Source organism: Budorcas taxicolor, chromosome 17 (assembly GCF_023091745.1).
Source record: "Budorcas taxicolor isolate Tak-1 chromosome 17, Takin1.1, whole genome shotgun sequence".
NCBI lineage: Eukaryota > Metazoa > Chordata > Mammalia > Artiodactyla > Bovidae > Budorcas > Budorcas taxicolor.
This window is the reverse complement of record NC_068926.1, coordinates 18,961,206-18,977,679: the sequence shown is the minus strand read 5'-3', so window position 1 is coordinate 18,977,679 and position 16,474 is coordinate 18,961,206. Positions and strand designations below refer to the sequence as shown.

The window sequence follows — 16,474 nt, the reverse complement described above, 5'->3', positions numbered from 1 at the left end:
TACAAGGTTGTATTTTATTTAGTTAGGTACAATGTTCTATATATGTCTAGTTTATCAAATTTGTTAATCCTGTGGTTCAGTTCTTTGATGTCATTTTAAATTTTGTGTCTGCTTAATTTGTCAGTTTTGACAGAGGTGTTTTTAAAATCCCAGTTTTGAAAACACATCAACTTAGTCTTGCAATTCTTAAAGTTTTTACTTTATTTTTTCGTGGTAGCTTGCACAGCTTGTGGTATCTTAGTAGATCTTCCTGCAGAGGAAGCAAGGAGTCCTAACCACTGGACCACCAGGTAATTCCCAAACGTTTTTACTTTAAATGATATTACAAGGCTATGTTGTTAGACACATGTAAGTTTATGATGATTATATTTTCTGGACTGTTCCTCTTGGCAGTCTGAAGAGCCTTTGTCCCAATAAATTTGTACCCTGAATTCTATTTTAGTACATTAGCTTTATTTGGTTAGTATTTCTCTGATAAACATGTTTTTCCATTGTTTTTATTTGTTTTGTGTATCTGTTAAAAATAGCAGACTCATGTTAAGATCACAATTGGTAATTTTAATATAATTGATGTTTTGGACTATTTCTACTGTCTGGATCTATGATTTGCATTTCCATACTTTTTTCCTCCCCCTCTTCTGTTGCTTTTTTGTTAGATTGGTTAAAAATTTAATTTATTCCCTAACCTACCCCCCAACTTAGTACTTTGGAAGCCATACTTTCTATTATTTTAGTATGCTCTAGTTACTTAAAATAAATGTTCTTTTCACTTCTCATCTTCTTCAGATCATGTTTCACACAGCTCCTATTTTATTCAAAGGCCACCAAAATCTGGTTCCACTCTATCTTTCTAGGCTCATTTGTCTCAACCATATACATCTATGAAGCCTAATTAAACTATATTACTTATCAGTTTAAACTACAATACTTATCAGCTTCTAAATAAAATACAAAATTTCTGAAATTCTGTTCTGGTTCATGACATTTTCTGATTCATTCATTCAATCAACAAATATATGTTACTCAAAACCCACTTGGAGCCTGGCTTTGAGCAATACCAGTAAACACAACAGATATGGTCTCTGGCTTTATGAAGCACGGAGTGAAAAGATTAAACAATAAATATAAATATAATGAAGTAAAACTTCATGAACTCAGATAAATGTTAACTGGGAGGTGGCGCCCATCTTGCACTCTATATTCTCCAACAGCAGTCACTGGAGAACACAAATACCAGCAGGTGGCACCAAACCACCTAAGTCTGACCTTAGACTGATTTGGATACCTTATTCTGAATTCCACACACACATTTCCTCATCCACACAGACTGACTCGGGTCATTTTATTAAATTCACAACGTCATATTTCGAATCACGTCTGTGATGTGAATTTTTTAGAATTGCTTACTACTTTATCATGGGAGTTTATTGTATCATAAGTTCTGTAGGTGCCAATCAAAAAAGAAAAAAGGAATGGGAGTCTCCAACAAAATAGCAAAACTGTCACAGCTGAGACTGGAGAGTATCAGCTAAAGGTCCTCTCTCTGAGAAAGTGACTTTCAAACTATATCTGAAAGATGACCAGGAATTAAAAGCTAAAAAATGCAAAGTAATGTGTTCCAGAAAGAGAGCAGCATGTGTGAGCACCCTAGGAAGATAAAGCTTGATTTAAAGGAAAGGTGAAAAGACAACAGTGTATGTGTATGTCTGGGGTAAGGGTACTGGGTAATTCATCAGAGTGTAATGCTTATGAGCTTGGGCCCTGGAGCCCTAGCTAACTTACCATCTGACTTATCATGACTTTAAGTTATTGTTCCACCACTTAAATAGCTGTCTAGCTTTAGAAAGGTTATTCAGCCAAGGGTTGCTAAAAGTATTAAATCTATTATTATATAAAGCCCTAAGAACTATTCCTGGCAATACAGTAAAAATATATTAATGTTAAGAGTTTTGTTGCTATTATTGTTGCTATTGTTTCTAGATGGATGAGAGGAGACAAACTATTCTGTGTCTTGAAGGCCATGTTAAAAGTCCTGAATATTGGGATCTCCCTGGTGGTCTAGTGGTTAAGAATCCACCTTGCAATGCAGGGAACATGGATTCGATCCCTGGTAGGCGAATTAAGATCCCACAGGCCCCAGAACAACGAAGCCCAACTGCCTCAACTACTGAGCCCAAGAGCCACAATTACAGAGTCCAGCGTCTGTACACCACCAGAAAAGGTCTCACATGATGCAAGGAAGATCCCGAGTGGTGCAACTAAGACCTGACACAGCCAAGTAAACAAATAAATAAACCTGAAATTTATCCTAAGTGCAGTCAGAACCCACTAAAAGGTTTTTCAGGAAGGGAATATCACATTTCAATTTATAAATATATTTTTTAAATCAACATGAATGAATTGATTAGGGCTGGGGGCAGGAATGGAAATAAGATCTACCGGAAGACCAAAGGTCATCACAACAGCTCATATAAAAAATAACCACAGGTTGGACTAGGCTAGTAGCAATAAAGTCGGAAAGAAATTGTTAGATTTATGATATATTCTGGTGGTAAAACTGATGTGATCTGGTAATGGACTAGGAGGTTAAGGGAGGAAAGGGTATAAATGATGACTTCCTACAATACCCAGCCCCAAATCTTGAATAAAGTCTTCCTTACTGTGTGTGCTTTAATGACTGTCACTGGTTTGTTTTTTTTTTAACACTTCTCAAATGAGAGTTATCTTCCCAAGTTCAGCTAAACTATGAACTTTCCATCACAGGAGCTAATAGCTGTCTCCTCCTCACAAGACTCTTTACATTATAAAGAGCTATTTTTCTAAATATATATTTTCCCTAATAGAGGCAAGTTCCTTTATAGTCAGTCAAGGCTGTATTTCTTGTTCTAGCCCACATTAAAAAAAGTGCTACATGCAGTACAGGCAGTCTTGAATAACCCCACAAATGGTCTTAAAGCCAAGGCAACTCCTCAAGTTCTTTTCTTTGCTTGAAAGGAAATTCAGTTTGCTTTCTTCTCCTTTCAATTATTCTATCTTTGGGGATTCTGTTTCCCTTTAGATTAGTTGCAGAATTAACTAGTTTTCATTGGCATCCCCATTTCTTGAAGCCACCAAAAACAAGTATTTATGGATTCTTTTTGTTGAAGTGTTTGCTACTAATTCTACTGAAAAATGAAAGGTAACAACAAAATTAAACACAGGGTTATATTATCTTATAATAGTGGTCTTTAATTTATAGTTCCTGACTCCCTTTGTGACAGGGTAAACTGAATGCCCCTTACTTTTATTCCCAAGGATGAGGTTCACCAAAAGTTCTTTCTTTTTTTGTGTGTGAAGGCCTTTCTTCCCAGAATATTGCCTGTAGATGAAGCCTAGACATAATAATCAGTGTCTTATCTCAAGAAGATAACTGGAACTTCTAAGGGTCTCCTAGTTAGGCATGTAATGCAGCAATCAAATTAAAAACAAATGCTATTCTGCCAGCCTTGTTTTTTCCAAACCAAATGGCTAAAGCTTACTGCTGTAAATCCAAATAGATGCTAACTGTGCTATTTGAGTTCTTTCTCCTCTTCAACCAAATCCTTGGTTCCCTCTTCAAAACAATTTTGCATTTTAAATTATTATTCTAAGTCTTTATTTTATGAGGATTAAGTTGAAGGAAAAAAAGGTAGGAGAAACAAAACAAAAACAGGATTCAGATTCTCCTAAAAGTCGCATCAAACAACATGCATAATAAGAACTCCTTTTTTGCTAACTGCTTTAGAGACCTAACTCTTTTCTTTTCGATGTAAAACTTTCTAGGTTTACCTTTTGTAAGCTCATCTAGTCATAAGAAAATCTCTAAATTCTGGCTAACAAATAATTCATTTTGTTCAAATATATTCTTAAAAAACTCCTGGAGGATAACTACTTATTATCATGACTCGGTCTTACGGAAAACATATGAAAAGTATTTTCATCAAATTAAAAAATTTTAATTGTTCATTCCTTTTAAGTAAGATATATATTTTGGCTGATTTAAAAAGTAAAAGGAAATGAAACAGTTACAACCAAATGCTGAATTTAAATGTGGAGAATATGGGATATCCATTATAAAAATCTGTACTTCATCTTAATAATGTCTAAGAGAAAGAAAGGAAATTAGCTATATTCCTTCTTTCCTTGATATACTTAATTAAAAAATTACAGAAATGTAAAAAAAAATTTAAATAAAAACTAATCCTATCTCATCTCCTAATCCCATTCCCAGATTGTAACTAAGCACCGCAAACGCCGTGAGTTCTTAGCCCCATTCCCTGATTTTTTTGTGAGTGGGAAGAAGTCACTTATGCTTCTGATGGCAGTATTTCCCCATGATTTTTTTTTTTAAAAGGGTGAGATTGACAAATGCTTAATTCCATTTGACTTGCTTCTCTGTCCCTAAACCCTTTGCCTTAACAGTCAACTATGCCCTTTTGATAAAATTTAAATATGACCCACCACAGTAGAAATAATTCAATCTAGAACTTAAAGACTAACTACTATACTTGGTTATTTTTTGTCTTTCCTCACCTTTCCCCAAGCTTATCTACTTAATGCTATTATTTCCTCAAATGCTTGATTTTCTCAACTTAGTTGGTAAGCATCTTTGAGGCCAGCCACCATGTTATAGTCAACTCTGAATCACTTACTCCCTAGGAGCTGTGAGTACTTTGCATATAATAGGTACTTTGTACACGATAGATATTAGTTCACCAGTATCACAACTATGCTTAAAAACTGACATATGGAGGAGGAAAAGGGAGAATTTACCTGTTGCTTCAATTGCTTGAAAAGAAATGGTTCATGAATTATTTTAGCTTAACTGAAAATACTAACTGTAAAGAACAATTTCAGGAGTTGTTAATTTATGTAATCTGCTTTGTGATACAGAAATTTTACTCTAAGGGGAATTTACATGTTTTCTCCACTAGAGCCTGAGCACTGCCTGAATGCAGACACTGCCTCTTTTGTCTATCGCTCTAACCCCGTGCTTTAAACAGTGAGAGCCACTCAGTCGTGTTCAACTCTTTGTGACCCCATGGACTATGCAGTCCATGGAATTTTCCAGGCCAGAATACTGGAGTGGGTAGCCTTTCCCTTCTCCAGGGGATCTTCCCAACCCAGGGACCGAACCCAGGTCTCCCACATTGCTGGCGGATTCCTTACCAGCTGAGCCACAAGGGAAGCCCATGCTTTAAATAGTACCTGATATATAGCAGATGCTCAATGAATGTTTACTGGTGAATTAATTAATAATAGTAATGCACTACATCATCTCATACAAACTTGAAAGAACTTTAGTATGTTTTCACCCTCAACAGCTGGAGAAGGCAATGGCACCCCACTCCAGTACTCTTGCCTGGAAAATCCCATGGGCGAAGGAGCCTGGTGGGCTGCAGTCCATGAGGTCGCTAAGAGTCGGACACGACTGAGCGACTTCACTTTCACTTTTCACTTTCATGCATTGGAGAAGGAAATGGCAACCCACTCCAGTGTTTTTGCCTGGAGAACCCCAGGGACCGGGGGAGCCTGGTGGGCTGCTGTCTACGGGTTTGCAAAGAGTCAGACACGACTGAAGCGACTTAGCAGCAGCACCCTCAACAGCAATCTTTGTGATGGGTAAAATACAACACAGTAAGAAACTACAGTATTAACTGAGTTCTCACAGTGGCAGAAGCTCTTTTAGCGCTATCATTCCCAACAGTCAAGAGAATGGTTCTCAAAGTATGAATCCTGGGCCAACAGCATCAAGATCATTTGGGGACTTGTTAAAAATGCAAATTCTTCGATTCCACCCCACTGAATCACAAATCCTGGAGGTGAGGCCTAGCAATCTGTATTTTAATAAGCACTCTAGATGATTATGGTGAATACTGAAGTTTGAGGACCACTAGTCACAGAAATTTTTTTCATGGAAATCGAAGGGATCTCAAACCAACAAAAAAGTAAAGAAAGATTAGATGAGGCTTTTAAGAAATGTACTTGATGTACAAACACTAGAATGTTTTTAGAATAAGTTAAGTCAAGCCATTAAGTGGCATGAAAAACTACCACTGTACAGTTAAGAGGTTTTTTCCTTTTCCTTAGCAGAAATCATAAAACTGTATTCAATAAGAAACATATTTAAAGTGGCTTTCAGATCCCTACTATGAGCTATTAAAGAAAGAGAACAGAAGTAGTGCAGAATGTGGAGAAGAAAAGGAAGATAAGGTAGACAGCTAAAATAAGACATGAATGAGATAGAGGAAAATTGTCTTTTAGATCCACCTGAAATTTAGCACCTTAGTTTTAAATAAAGTACAAACTACAGTAGTTTTCACAGTCACATTATCTGTGACCTCATGACCAACAGAAATCATAAAATATTTTCATATTGTATTATAGTTATTACATATTTCTCAAAATATAATTGATGGTCATCACCACTTTGAAATTATAGCAGTAAATTTGATCTGCCATTAAATCTCATTATTTAATACATTATTAAGGAAACATGTAGTAATATATCACAATTAAAAATAGCCTGAAAGCTATATTTCAATATATTTGGTTCCTTGGTATTCCTAGGTATTTTATGTATTTAAAAACATTAAATATGAGAGAAGGTCCACAGGCTTTACCACATGGCCAAAAAGGCCCACAATACGAAAACATTAAAAAATCATGCAAAAGCTAATAGTTAATAGTTGTGTTAAAAGTGTTCTTGTTCTTAAGTTATGCGCCCCTTCACAAATCTGAGAAAATGTATAGACCCTTTCCCAAGTTTACAACAGGGCATGAGGCGTGCAGAAGGGACAACGATTCCTCCTCCTGAAACAGCACTATATCAAAGCACCCATATCTTGATTCCTAAAAGAAACGCTAGTTGTGCTAACTACTTTAATCTCTATTAACTTTTAGCTTAGTATGGGCAATGAGCACATCTATAGCCCAAATCTGCTGAGGCAGACAATTTAGTGGAAAGTGAGTAAGAATAGTCAACTAGCTTAAAATCAGGAAACTGAATGAGCAGCTAAGGACTTCAGTCGTTATTTCAGGTAATGCTTTTATTGTCTTACTTTACTTTTCATTTACAGTACTCAATATTTTGGAAACAAATTTGTATAAAAAACATACTTTGTTTAAAACCCTTAATAAAGCTTCCCACCACCTTTTAGATAAGGCCCAAAGAACGGATATAAAGGTTTCAGAGTCCTCACCAGTTAAGATTTTACTTCTTTCGCTTCATTTTAATCCCCTTTCCTTGCCATAAACCATAATCTAGCCATATTGGATACCTTTCTGCTAATTAAATACACTATGTTCTCCTTCCTCCAGACTTTCAGACATGCTATTCACTACATGGCTAGTTACTTCACACCTTTCAAACCTGTTTAAATGTCACTTCCTCATGAAGGCATTCTCTGACCTCCTAGCCATTCCTCTGCTGTATGCTCTCTAGACCTTTCATCAGTCCTACCGTAACACTAACTCATCACATTGTATTGCAGCCATGTGTTTAACTGTTCGTCTTTTCCACAAAGCTGAAAGCCTGGTGAGGGCAAAGGCAGGGTCCTGCTTATCACAAGAATTTCAGCTCTGAGCCTGACAGGCTGTAGGTCTGCAGTAAGAGCTGGGAGAGGAATGGATTTGCCTACAGTTTTAAAGCATTCCTATTTGTATGCCTAAGAAGCCTGAGCTATCCCTACTTTGTAACACTTGTAACCTTATATGCTACTCATTTAAAATTCTATATAATCTGCATTTAACCCTCTCCACAGTCTGAGTTAATAAAACTGTATTACTTAGACACATTGTTATATATAAAATTGGAAGTTCTTAGTGTTTTAAAAAACAAGTCTGAGTGCAAAGAAATGAATGCGACTAGTTTCCCAAACTAAACAAATATCCTTTAATGATCTACTGTCTGGATATACTTATCTTTCCTTTTATATAAAACAGATGTTTCTTGAAAAGTATACAAATACCATTTAAAATCATTCCTTGTGTTTTATTAATTGATGGGGTAATTCTTTGCTTTTGACCACTAGAAATCTGTGGCTATTTAAAGAAGACTTTAAAGGATCCTGTTCTAAAATGATAGTTTAAAAGCTTTCTAGGTCACAAAATTCAATTAAAAACTGCCAATTATGATAAAATTCTACTTTTCTTTTTGGCCCTGTGGTGGCTTGAGGAATCATAGCTCCCCAACTAGGGCCCTAGCAGTGAAAGTACCAAGTCCTGACCACTGGACCACCAGGGAATTCCCGAACTACCTCCTGAGTTAAGTAAAAGCATCATATTAGAATACTTTTTCATCTTCTATACTCTCCATAATTTAAAATTGTATCTTATGGTTATTTTGTATACTTTTAAATAATATAATTAAATGGTGCTTTAAATACCCTCTCTTAAAAGACAGTAAAGAATTTAGAGATCTTAACATACACAGGGGAGAAGGCAATGGCACCCCACTCCAGTACTCTTGGCTAGAAAATCCCCTGGACAGAGGAGCCTGATAGGCTGCAGTCCATGGGGTCGCTAAGAGTCGGACACGACTGAGCAAGCAACTTCACTTTCACTTTTCACTTTCATGCACTGGAGAAGGAAATGGCAACCCACTCCAGTGTTCTTGCCTGGAGAATCCCAGGGACGGGGGAGCCTTGTGGGCTGCTGTCTATGGGGTTGCACAGAGTCGGACACGACTGAAGCGACCTAGCAGCAGCAGCAGCATATATAGTTATCTCCACAACTGCAACTCATCTCATTTTTTCATAAACCAGATATTTTGATATCTAATTCCCAGATAATGGGAATTCCAGGAAGATTCATAACTGCATGATAACACAGTTCATTAATTCTAAGACATTTTTTCACATTTTGGAATCTCTGAAATCGGTGTATTTCCCAATTGATGATATCCTAAAATTTATAATTGCCAGCATTTTTTCTTTCAGTGGTCTAAAAATGTTTCTTACTTTTGATGGCATCTGAGATTAAATGAAACACTGTCAATAAAATATTTAAAACTTTTCTCTAATAATGCTTTCTAACTAAATAATAGTGTAATTGTAACTCAAACAATTCTAGAATCAAAACTAAATAAACTTAAGATTTACACTTTACCTTTTTAGAAAACTAGTGACCAGGCTAAACTCAAGAAAATAGATGACTGAAAGAAAACACTTCTCAAAAAGTTATTTTAGGAAAAAGTATAGATTAGTAGCAGAAATAACAGACATGGAAAAAAAAAGAAAAAGAAACAGACTTGAAGACGTTCAGTCAGTAGTAACTCCCAAGGAAGTGGAGGCAGGAAATAGCTCTAGAGTTTTATCCATAAAAAGAAACAAGTATTAGGAACAAGACAGGGGATTTAATTTTAGATAGCAAATTATTTAGGAAGAAAATTACTATTTTAATCTTTCTCCTATAAGGAGGACCCACTGTCAGCCTTTAAACAAAAATATGGTAGAGGGAGTAGAAATAATTATAATTAAATGTAAATTGTAAACATTCTTAATAAATTAAAGACCAACCTACCAGCATTGTCTTCCTTCTGGCTCAATCTGTTTCCCCTTCAGGTAATCCTAGGAAAGGGGCTCCTTTTCAGATCCCCAGTTTTTCATGTCGATCTTCTACCTCCCTGTGGCAACAATATTTTCTAATTAAAAGAGTCCTCTTGTGCCACAGGGAGGATTTCTGACGGTATAACAAATACAAACGTTATTCACAACTCATCATGAAGTCAACCTAGTCTTGAGATTCTTCAAGAAAGAAATTTGGTTCCTTATTTTTCAAGAGAAATCTGGTTTTTATTTTTTAAAACTCCATTTCAAAAAAGCTAACCTTTCATTTATTAAAAAGAAAAGCACTACTTTCCTGTTGAAGCATATAGAAATTCTTATCATTCATCTATCTTTTCAGCTAATCTCTAGACACAATTTTGTTGATCATAAAAACAAAGCTTTCTGAGTTCTCTTGACAATTACTTTAACTAGTAAGACCAACCTTTTATATTTTGATACCTGGTTAAAAACCAAAGTCCTGTTCCCAACAATCAGAAGAGAGTAGTAGGAAGCTATCAGATCCCTTTCAGTCAATGTTTGTTAGTAAAGATTAATAAATAAGTCTATGTGCATTATATAACATGATGCTAATTATGCTTAAAACATACATTAAAAAAGATGAGCAGGGAATTTAGAAAAGTGGTAGTTCCTGTCCCCTCACCGGTAAGACTATGGGTTATTTTCGCTGTTTATTCTTTGCAATACTTTCCAGTTTTTCCAGTGAGCATGTATTGCTTTTATTAGATGAAAATATAAGCAAGAATGAATAAAACTTACTGTGATTTTTAAGATAAAATTAATCTAAGTATGAAAACATTATGGCTTTGATATATTCTGGATGACAATATTTATGTTTTGGATAAGTACCTTTTTATACTTTAAATAACCCAACAGTATCCAATAGCTTTTTATAGCTTATATGAAAAAGAAAACACATTTAAGATTTTACATATATGATTCTTGATTATATTGCAATTCTAAGTCAAAACTCAATTTGCTTCAGTCTATATTTCCTAACAGTTATGTGTTAAACACTATATTATATATTATATTTAAATAAAATAAATAGAATAAAAGTATGGGCCCTGTATTCAAGGGGCTTGTATGCTTACTTTGAAACCAAAAGGAGTATACACACAAGAATAGTATAAGAAAGTAAATGATCAAGTGCCTACATGCAGATGGTCTAACAGAAGATCAGGAGAGGGAGTGTGGGCAGTTGCATGTAGCTGGGCCTGAAAGTATGAATAATACTTGACATTCTTGATAGAAAACTATATTTGAGCAAAAGCTCAAAAGCATAAATAGCACAGGCATGCAGAGGGCAGAAAGGAAATAGCTACAGTGTTTCTGAAGATCAGAAGGCCAGATTTAAAAGGCTCTACTTATGGATAATTCCGTGGGTCAATGAATTTGGTAGAGGAGTGGACTTGGAAATCTGATAAACAAAAGAGCTTCAGGAGAATGGTAAATGTAGATACCAGAGCACAGAAAGTTAAGGAAGGAATGAGAAAGAAAAAGTACAGACTTATGGTATAAAACATTTGTCTTTTTAAAAAGTCAAAGTGAAAGGAAAGAGAAGTACTACAACAGAGAAGTAGAGAAGTATTAAGCAAATGTGTGTCTCAATGTATAAAAGGCCTTCTCCATATTGAAGGCACAAAGAGAGGTGTTAATGAAGTTAAGGAACACTTACGGAGTACTTACATCACAAGCACTGAGTTTTATAGGTTTATTTTATATAATCTTCACAACCTTGAACTCCTATCTTAGGACAGTAAGATAGACTCTGAAAAGGTTAATTATTGTCAAGTAAGTGATAAAGCAGAAACCTGAAACCACGACTAACTAAGCCAATCAATATTCTTCCTTTTCCTATTAAAGAGAGCTACTTAAAAGGCTTAAAAGAAAAAAAATTAAGCTCAAGATTAGTCACCCAGGATTTTCTATCATATCTGACTACTCTCTAGCTCTTGTTCACATCTTCAAAATGTAAACATTCCTTAAGGTTAATTTCTTAATTCTGTGTCCTTTGTTCTTGATCACAGAGTGACAAATGTAGAATTTAAAATCTTGCCCTGAGGAAATCTTTCAAATTCCTCTCCCCAGGAGCTTTCATTTATCTCTATGGCTTCAATGAGCACGATTCTCCAATTAGTCTCTCCTTGACCTTTCTGTACTAAGCTTCAGTTGTACTAGATAAGTCTTTCATTTGCTCTATGGATCTATTCCCCACCCTCCACTCTGTTCTCTGTCCCAGGAGGCTGACTTCCCTGGGCTCCTTCTATGTGGCACTGCCCTCAAGTCAGCTATGTCCTTTGACCAAAGGTTCCAGATTCTCTCAAGGTAACCCTCCTTCCAGGGCTCTCTTCTTCTGGGTTCCAGTAACCCTTCCCTCTGGCCCTTGGCCCAAAGGAAAGAAATAACTCTATTATTGCTAGCTCAGGAGTACCACACTATCACTTATGGTCACCCTACACTGGCTGACATATTTGTAACTATCCATTTATTAAAACATCCTTTAAATTATCCTAATTTGAATATGCCTTCTCTTTTGTGATGGGACACTAACCATACATTTACATGTCTTTTTAAATACCTAAATATATCCCCTCAGATGCCCTGCTTCAAATCAAAATCAACATGCTTACTGTCAAACTTATCTGCCTTCCCCAGACTCCTCTGTGATACTTTCATCATTATTAAGGTTAAAAAAAACTGAGTAACATCTTAACTAACTGTTTCTTCCCATAATCTATCATGCCAAGCCTTATTAGATCTCACATAGTAGTACTGCTTACATAAGCCCCTTCTGTTCCTACTGCTTCTGTGCATGGGCTCGGCACTCAGTCATGTCCAGCTCTCTGCAGTCCATGGGATTCTCTCGGCAAGAATATTGGAGTAGGGTGCCCTTTCTCCTCAAGGGGATCTTCCTGAACCAGGAATTGAACCCAAGTCTTTAAGTCTCCCACACTGGCAGGTGGATTCTTTAACATTAGTGCCACCTGAGAAGCCCCCTATTGCTTCTACCTTGTCTCAGTACTTCTCAAGCCATCCCTGCCTCATACTACAACAGCTAGTCTTTCCGCTTCATCTTTACAATTCATCCTCTATCTACTACTAAGCATCTATGATTATCTACTCAAAACCCTCCAAACCTTGCTGTTTCTTATATGCTTAATTACTAACTTAAGTTCAAATTACAAACTAGTCACAATTCTTAATGGAACCTATTAATATCTTATTTACTCAGTATCTCCTAAACGTATCTTGAATTTCTACATTCCACCCATTTGTTAACTCTATTTCCACATTCTACATGCCATTCGCCTACCTGCTACCTCATCCAAATCCTATCATTTGTCTTCCTCCTTTACTTTCTCTAAAACATTCCCTAATCCTGTAATCAAACTTTCCTCTTCTGAACATTTCTTTGAATTTATAAATAGTGCTCAATTGATTTTATGTTGGTTTATATTTTTTTATAATATATGTATCTTATCCTCACAAAATATAAATTACTACCTCCTTGTGGGAAACAAACATGTTGAACACAGTGCCCTGGCACGTAACAAACACAAAATATTTACTAATATGTTTTCATAAATTGAAGTGGAGGGTTATGAGTGTAAATATCATTTAAGTTAAGGTACAAAATGAAGAAGCAGATGCTAAACAGCTCAATCTTCTCAGGCAGGTCTTAAAAGTTTTCTAGGAAAACTTATTATTGATTGTATTGGTATAAACTTATTACTTTTTACATGGTAATCTATAACAACCTTTTAAAATTTATATTATTACTATATATATATATATTTTTAAAAGAGTGAACATAAAAAGTGAGTTTCCGCATCTTAGTAGGAAATCTAAGAGATGCCTCTCCACCCCCAACTCGACACATCAGTCTCTCCAGCAGCCTCCTAAAACTGCTGGAGTCTGCAGCCACTGGCAAAGGTATTTTAGTCTGCCAGAGTCAAGACCACCCTTCATCCATACTTTGTTACTATTCCTCAAAAGTTCCTTATGATTACTAAACTTTAGTTATCATCAAAAAGCAACTTATAGGTTTAGATGAATATGTCTGCTTTTTTAAAGTTTCAAATATATTTGGTTTTCCTATATAACTTAAGAGAAGATTACTATTACACACAAGCTCTGTGAGGGAAATGTAGATATTCAGTCTATAAAAAATGTGAAGCAAGACAGCCTATAGTTATCACTAACAAAATAAGAAATCATTTTATACACAAAATAATGAAGACAGCTAAATGTACATCATTATATGATTTTAGTACTCCTGCCTAGATGACACTATAAATACTGCTTCTCATACAGACATGTATGTATGGGTATACAGGAATAAAAGAAAAACTTCAATGAAAACATGCAGAGAACTGATATAACAGACCAATAAACACAATTATGAACACTTGTAGACTAATGTAATCTAAATGATAATGTAGGATCATTCCAAGAAGTGTTTCCCAGATGTGCAAAAGGTACTCTTTTCTATACAGATCTCATTTCTACCAATTCACCAAACAGAAACTGCTACAGCCATCTTATAAATATTCCTTTCCTTTCCTTCCCAATTATTTTCTTCTCTAAAACATACATATATCTGAGATTTAAATGAAATATTTATTATCACCACAAGAAATGAACCTGATCCAAATCCACTAAAAGGAAACATGTATTACAATAAGTCATAACAACCTTTATTCACCTGTGTAGGTTCTAGATATCAGGAGAATTAAAATTTATTTAGATTTTAATTCATGTAAAAACACATTTTGGTCTTTAAGAAAAAACATAATTCAGCTCAGATTAACCGATTTTAAACTAATCTGTGTATATTCACAATCTTATTAAGTTACTATGAGCCAGGGCATTTTTAAATAAGTTAGTATATTGTAGTCTCCAAGTTCTGCATGCCTTATGATGAATAAATATGAGTGTTCTGATTATAGATGTATGAGCAAGTAGCTTTCATTCTGAATTTGGCATTGCTTTAAAAAAGTTATATCTGAATGTTATATCTTATAGTGTTGTTCTGTAAAGAGAGCCAAGAATAGCTAAACTATCCTATTGTATATTTTTAGAAGTAATATGGATTTCAGAAGTAAAATGACTTTTAAAATCCATGAGCCAGAATGGAATTAAAAACAAAATGTAAGATGAACTTTTCAGTACTTTTAGTCTGTTTCAGAATAATATGTTATTTATTAAAGTTTCCTTTTAGTGTTGAAGAAAAATAAATCTAAAAAATATTATCAAGTATGCAAAACTACTTTTATAATGCCATTAAAGTAACTGTTCTTTTATCCAGACTTTGTATATCCTCTTTTTCGATATTATAAATAATCCCTTTTATCTCTGTAATGCAAATTATATCATCACCCCTCAGAGAGTTCAAGAAGAAAATAAAATCTCTTAAATGGATTATATTCACTTCCTATTTGGAATTCTTTTTGCCATATTAATTTAAATCAGTGAACTGTTGACCATTAACTGTATAACCGGTAAGATCTGGTGAACGGGCTCTGGTGTTTTAATGTGAATTTAGATTTCTACTGATATAAATTTGGCACTGTAATTTTCATTTTTCTAAGTTTACAATTTACTACCAAAATCATAGTTTTTCTTTTCTTTTTATCAAAACATTTTCCAGAAATTTCAATCAGTTCTATTGTTTTTTATTCAGCTTAAGCGATCACATTTTTCTTGTTCCATTAGTTCTACTTAGTTATGCCCCTGTAATAAAATCAGTTAGAATATCTACTTCAAAATATCATCCTGCATAATACTTTTTATAAGTGCTCTTCTTTTCCTAAAGAGGAAAGTTCATCTCTGCCACTAAACTTATAGCTTCAGACTGGAAAACTCTCCAAACTCTCAAAAAAAAAAAAAAAAAAAAGTAAATTCCTGCCACTTGCACTGTAAATCAAGTATCACTCCAGACTATAGCCACGAAGTCTTTATGAAGTGTTAGCTATCTGTTTTAATAAAATGACTTGATTACCACTGCACACAGGGTTTGCCAGCACAGCTGTCATCACTGTACCTCCAAAGAGCAAGGTAAGTTTCAATCCCTCAGCTCAACAAAAAATAAAACTGTGGAGGAAGAACAGGTTTAAGCTGGAGGAAGCTAATAGTCCTAAGGGAATACAACTGGGCCTCAACAAGCAGAAAGACATCAAATAAAAATTTTTAATCATGAGATTCTGCTACATTTAAAGAAATTTATCTAAAGTACTAGAGGTTTTTATTAGGATTGTAAACCAAATATAAGGATTTCTTTTCCTATTAACTAATAAAGAAAAAATTTTAATGTTTATTTTATAAAACTGTCACTATAATCTTTCTGGTAAAAAAAAATCCCGTTTTCTTTAGGGTCAATGGCAAAAATGAACAGGTTTCTCCAAGAATTATACATACCAATGCCCAACTAAACATACAGTTCTCTCACCACAGACTTAATGAAATACCAAAATTTCTAAGAAGACAAAAAAGGAAAGAGGAATTTGATATACTACTACAAAGATGCTTTGAGCTAGAGAAAAAGAAATGATACTGCTCTAATGCTACTGGTTAAAAAAAAAAAACCTCTAATCTGCTGTGGAATGAGGATACTTTATTTTTTTAATTAAGAAAAATCATATACTGGTCTACTGATGTCTACAAATAAATAACAACTAGTCAATATTGCCACTCCCAGGAAAAAAATTGGAGAAGGAAATGGCAACCCACTCCAGTACTCTTGCCTGGAGAATCCCATGGAGGGAGGAGCCTGGTAGGCTACAGTCCATGGGGTCACAAAGAGTCGGACATGACTGAGCGACTTCACTCACTCACTCACTCAGGAAAAAAATGACAAAAATAGTTTTATTATTATCGATCTGTAATTT

At 34.9% G+C, this 16,474-nt stretch overlaps 1 protein-coding gene across 5 annotated transcripts in view; it reads right to left on the bottom strand.

Annotated features, from left to right (window-relative positions):
• The window catches only part of ELF2 (E74 like ETS transcription factor 2), a 98,275-nt gene that overhangs the window by 36,512 nt on the left and 45,289 nt on the right, over nt 1-16,474 (bottom strand). The window contains exon 1 of one of the 5 annotated variants that reach the window (XM_052654364.1): nt 9,541-9,632. The exons of the other annotated variants lie outside the window; for them this stretch is intronic. The gene's annotated coding sequence lies outside the window, so the exon portion shown is untranslated. Of the gene's footprint in view, nt 1-9,540; nt 9,633-16,474 lie in introns of those variants that run through there. 5 annotated transcript variants of the gene reach the window in all.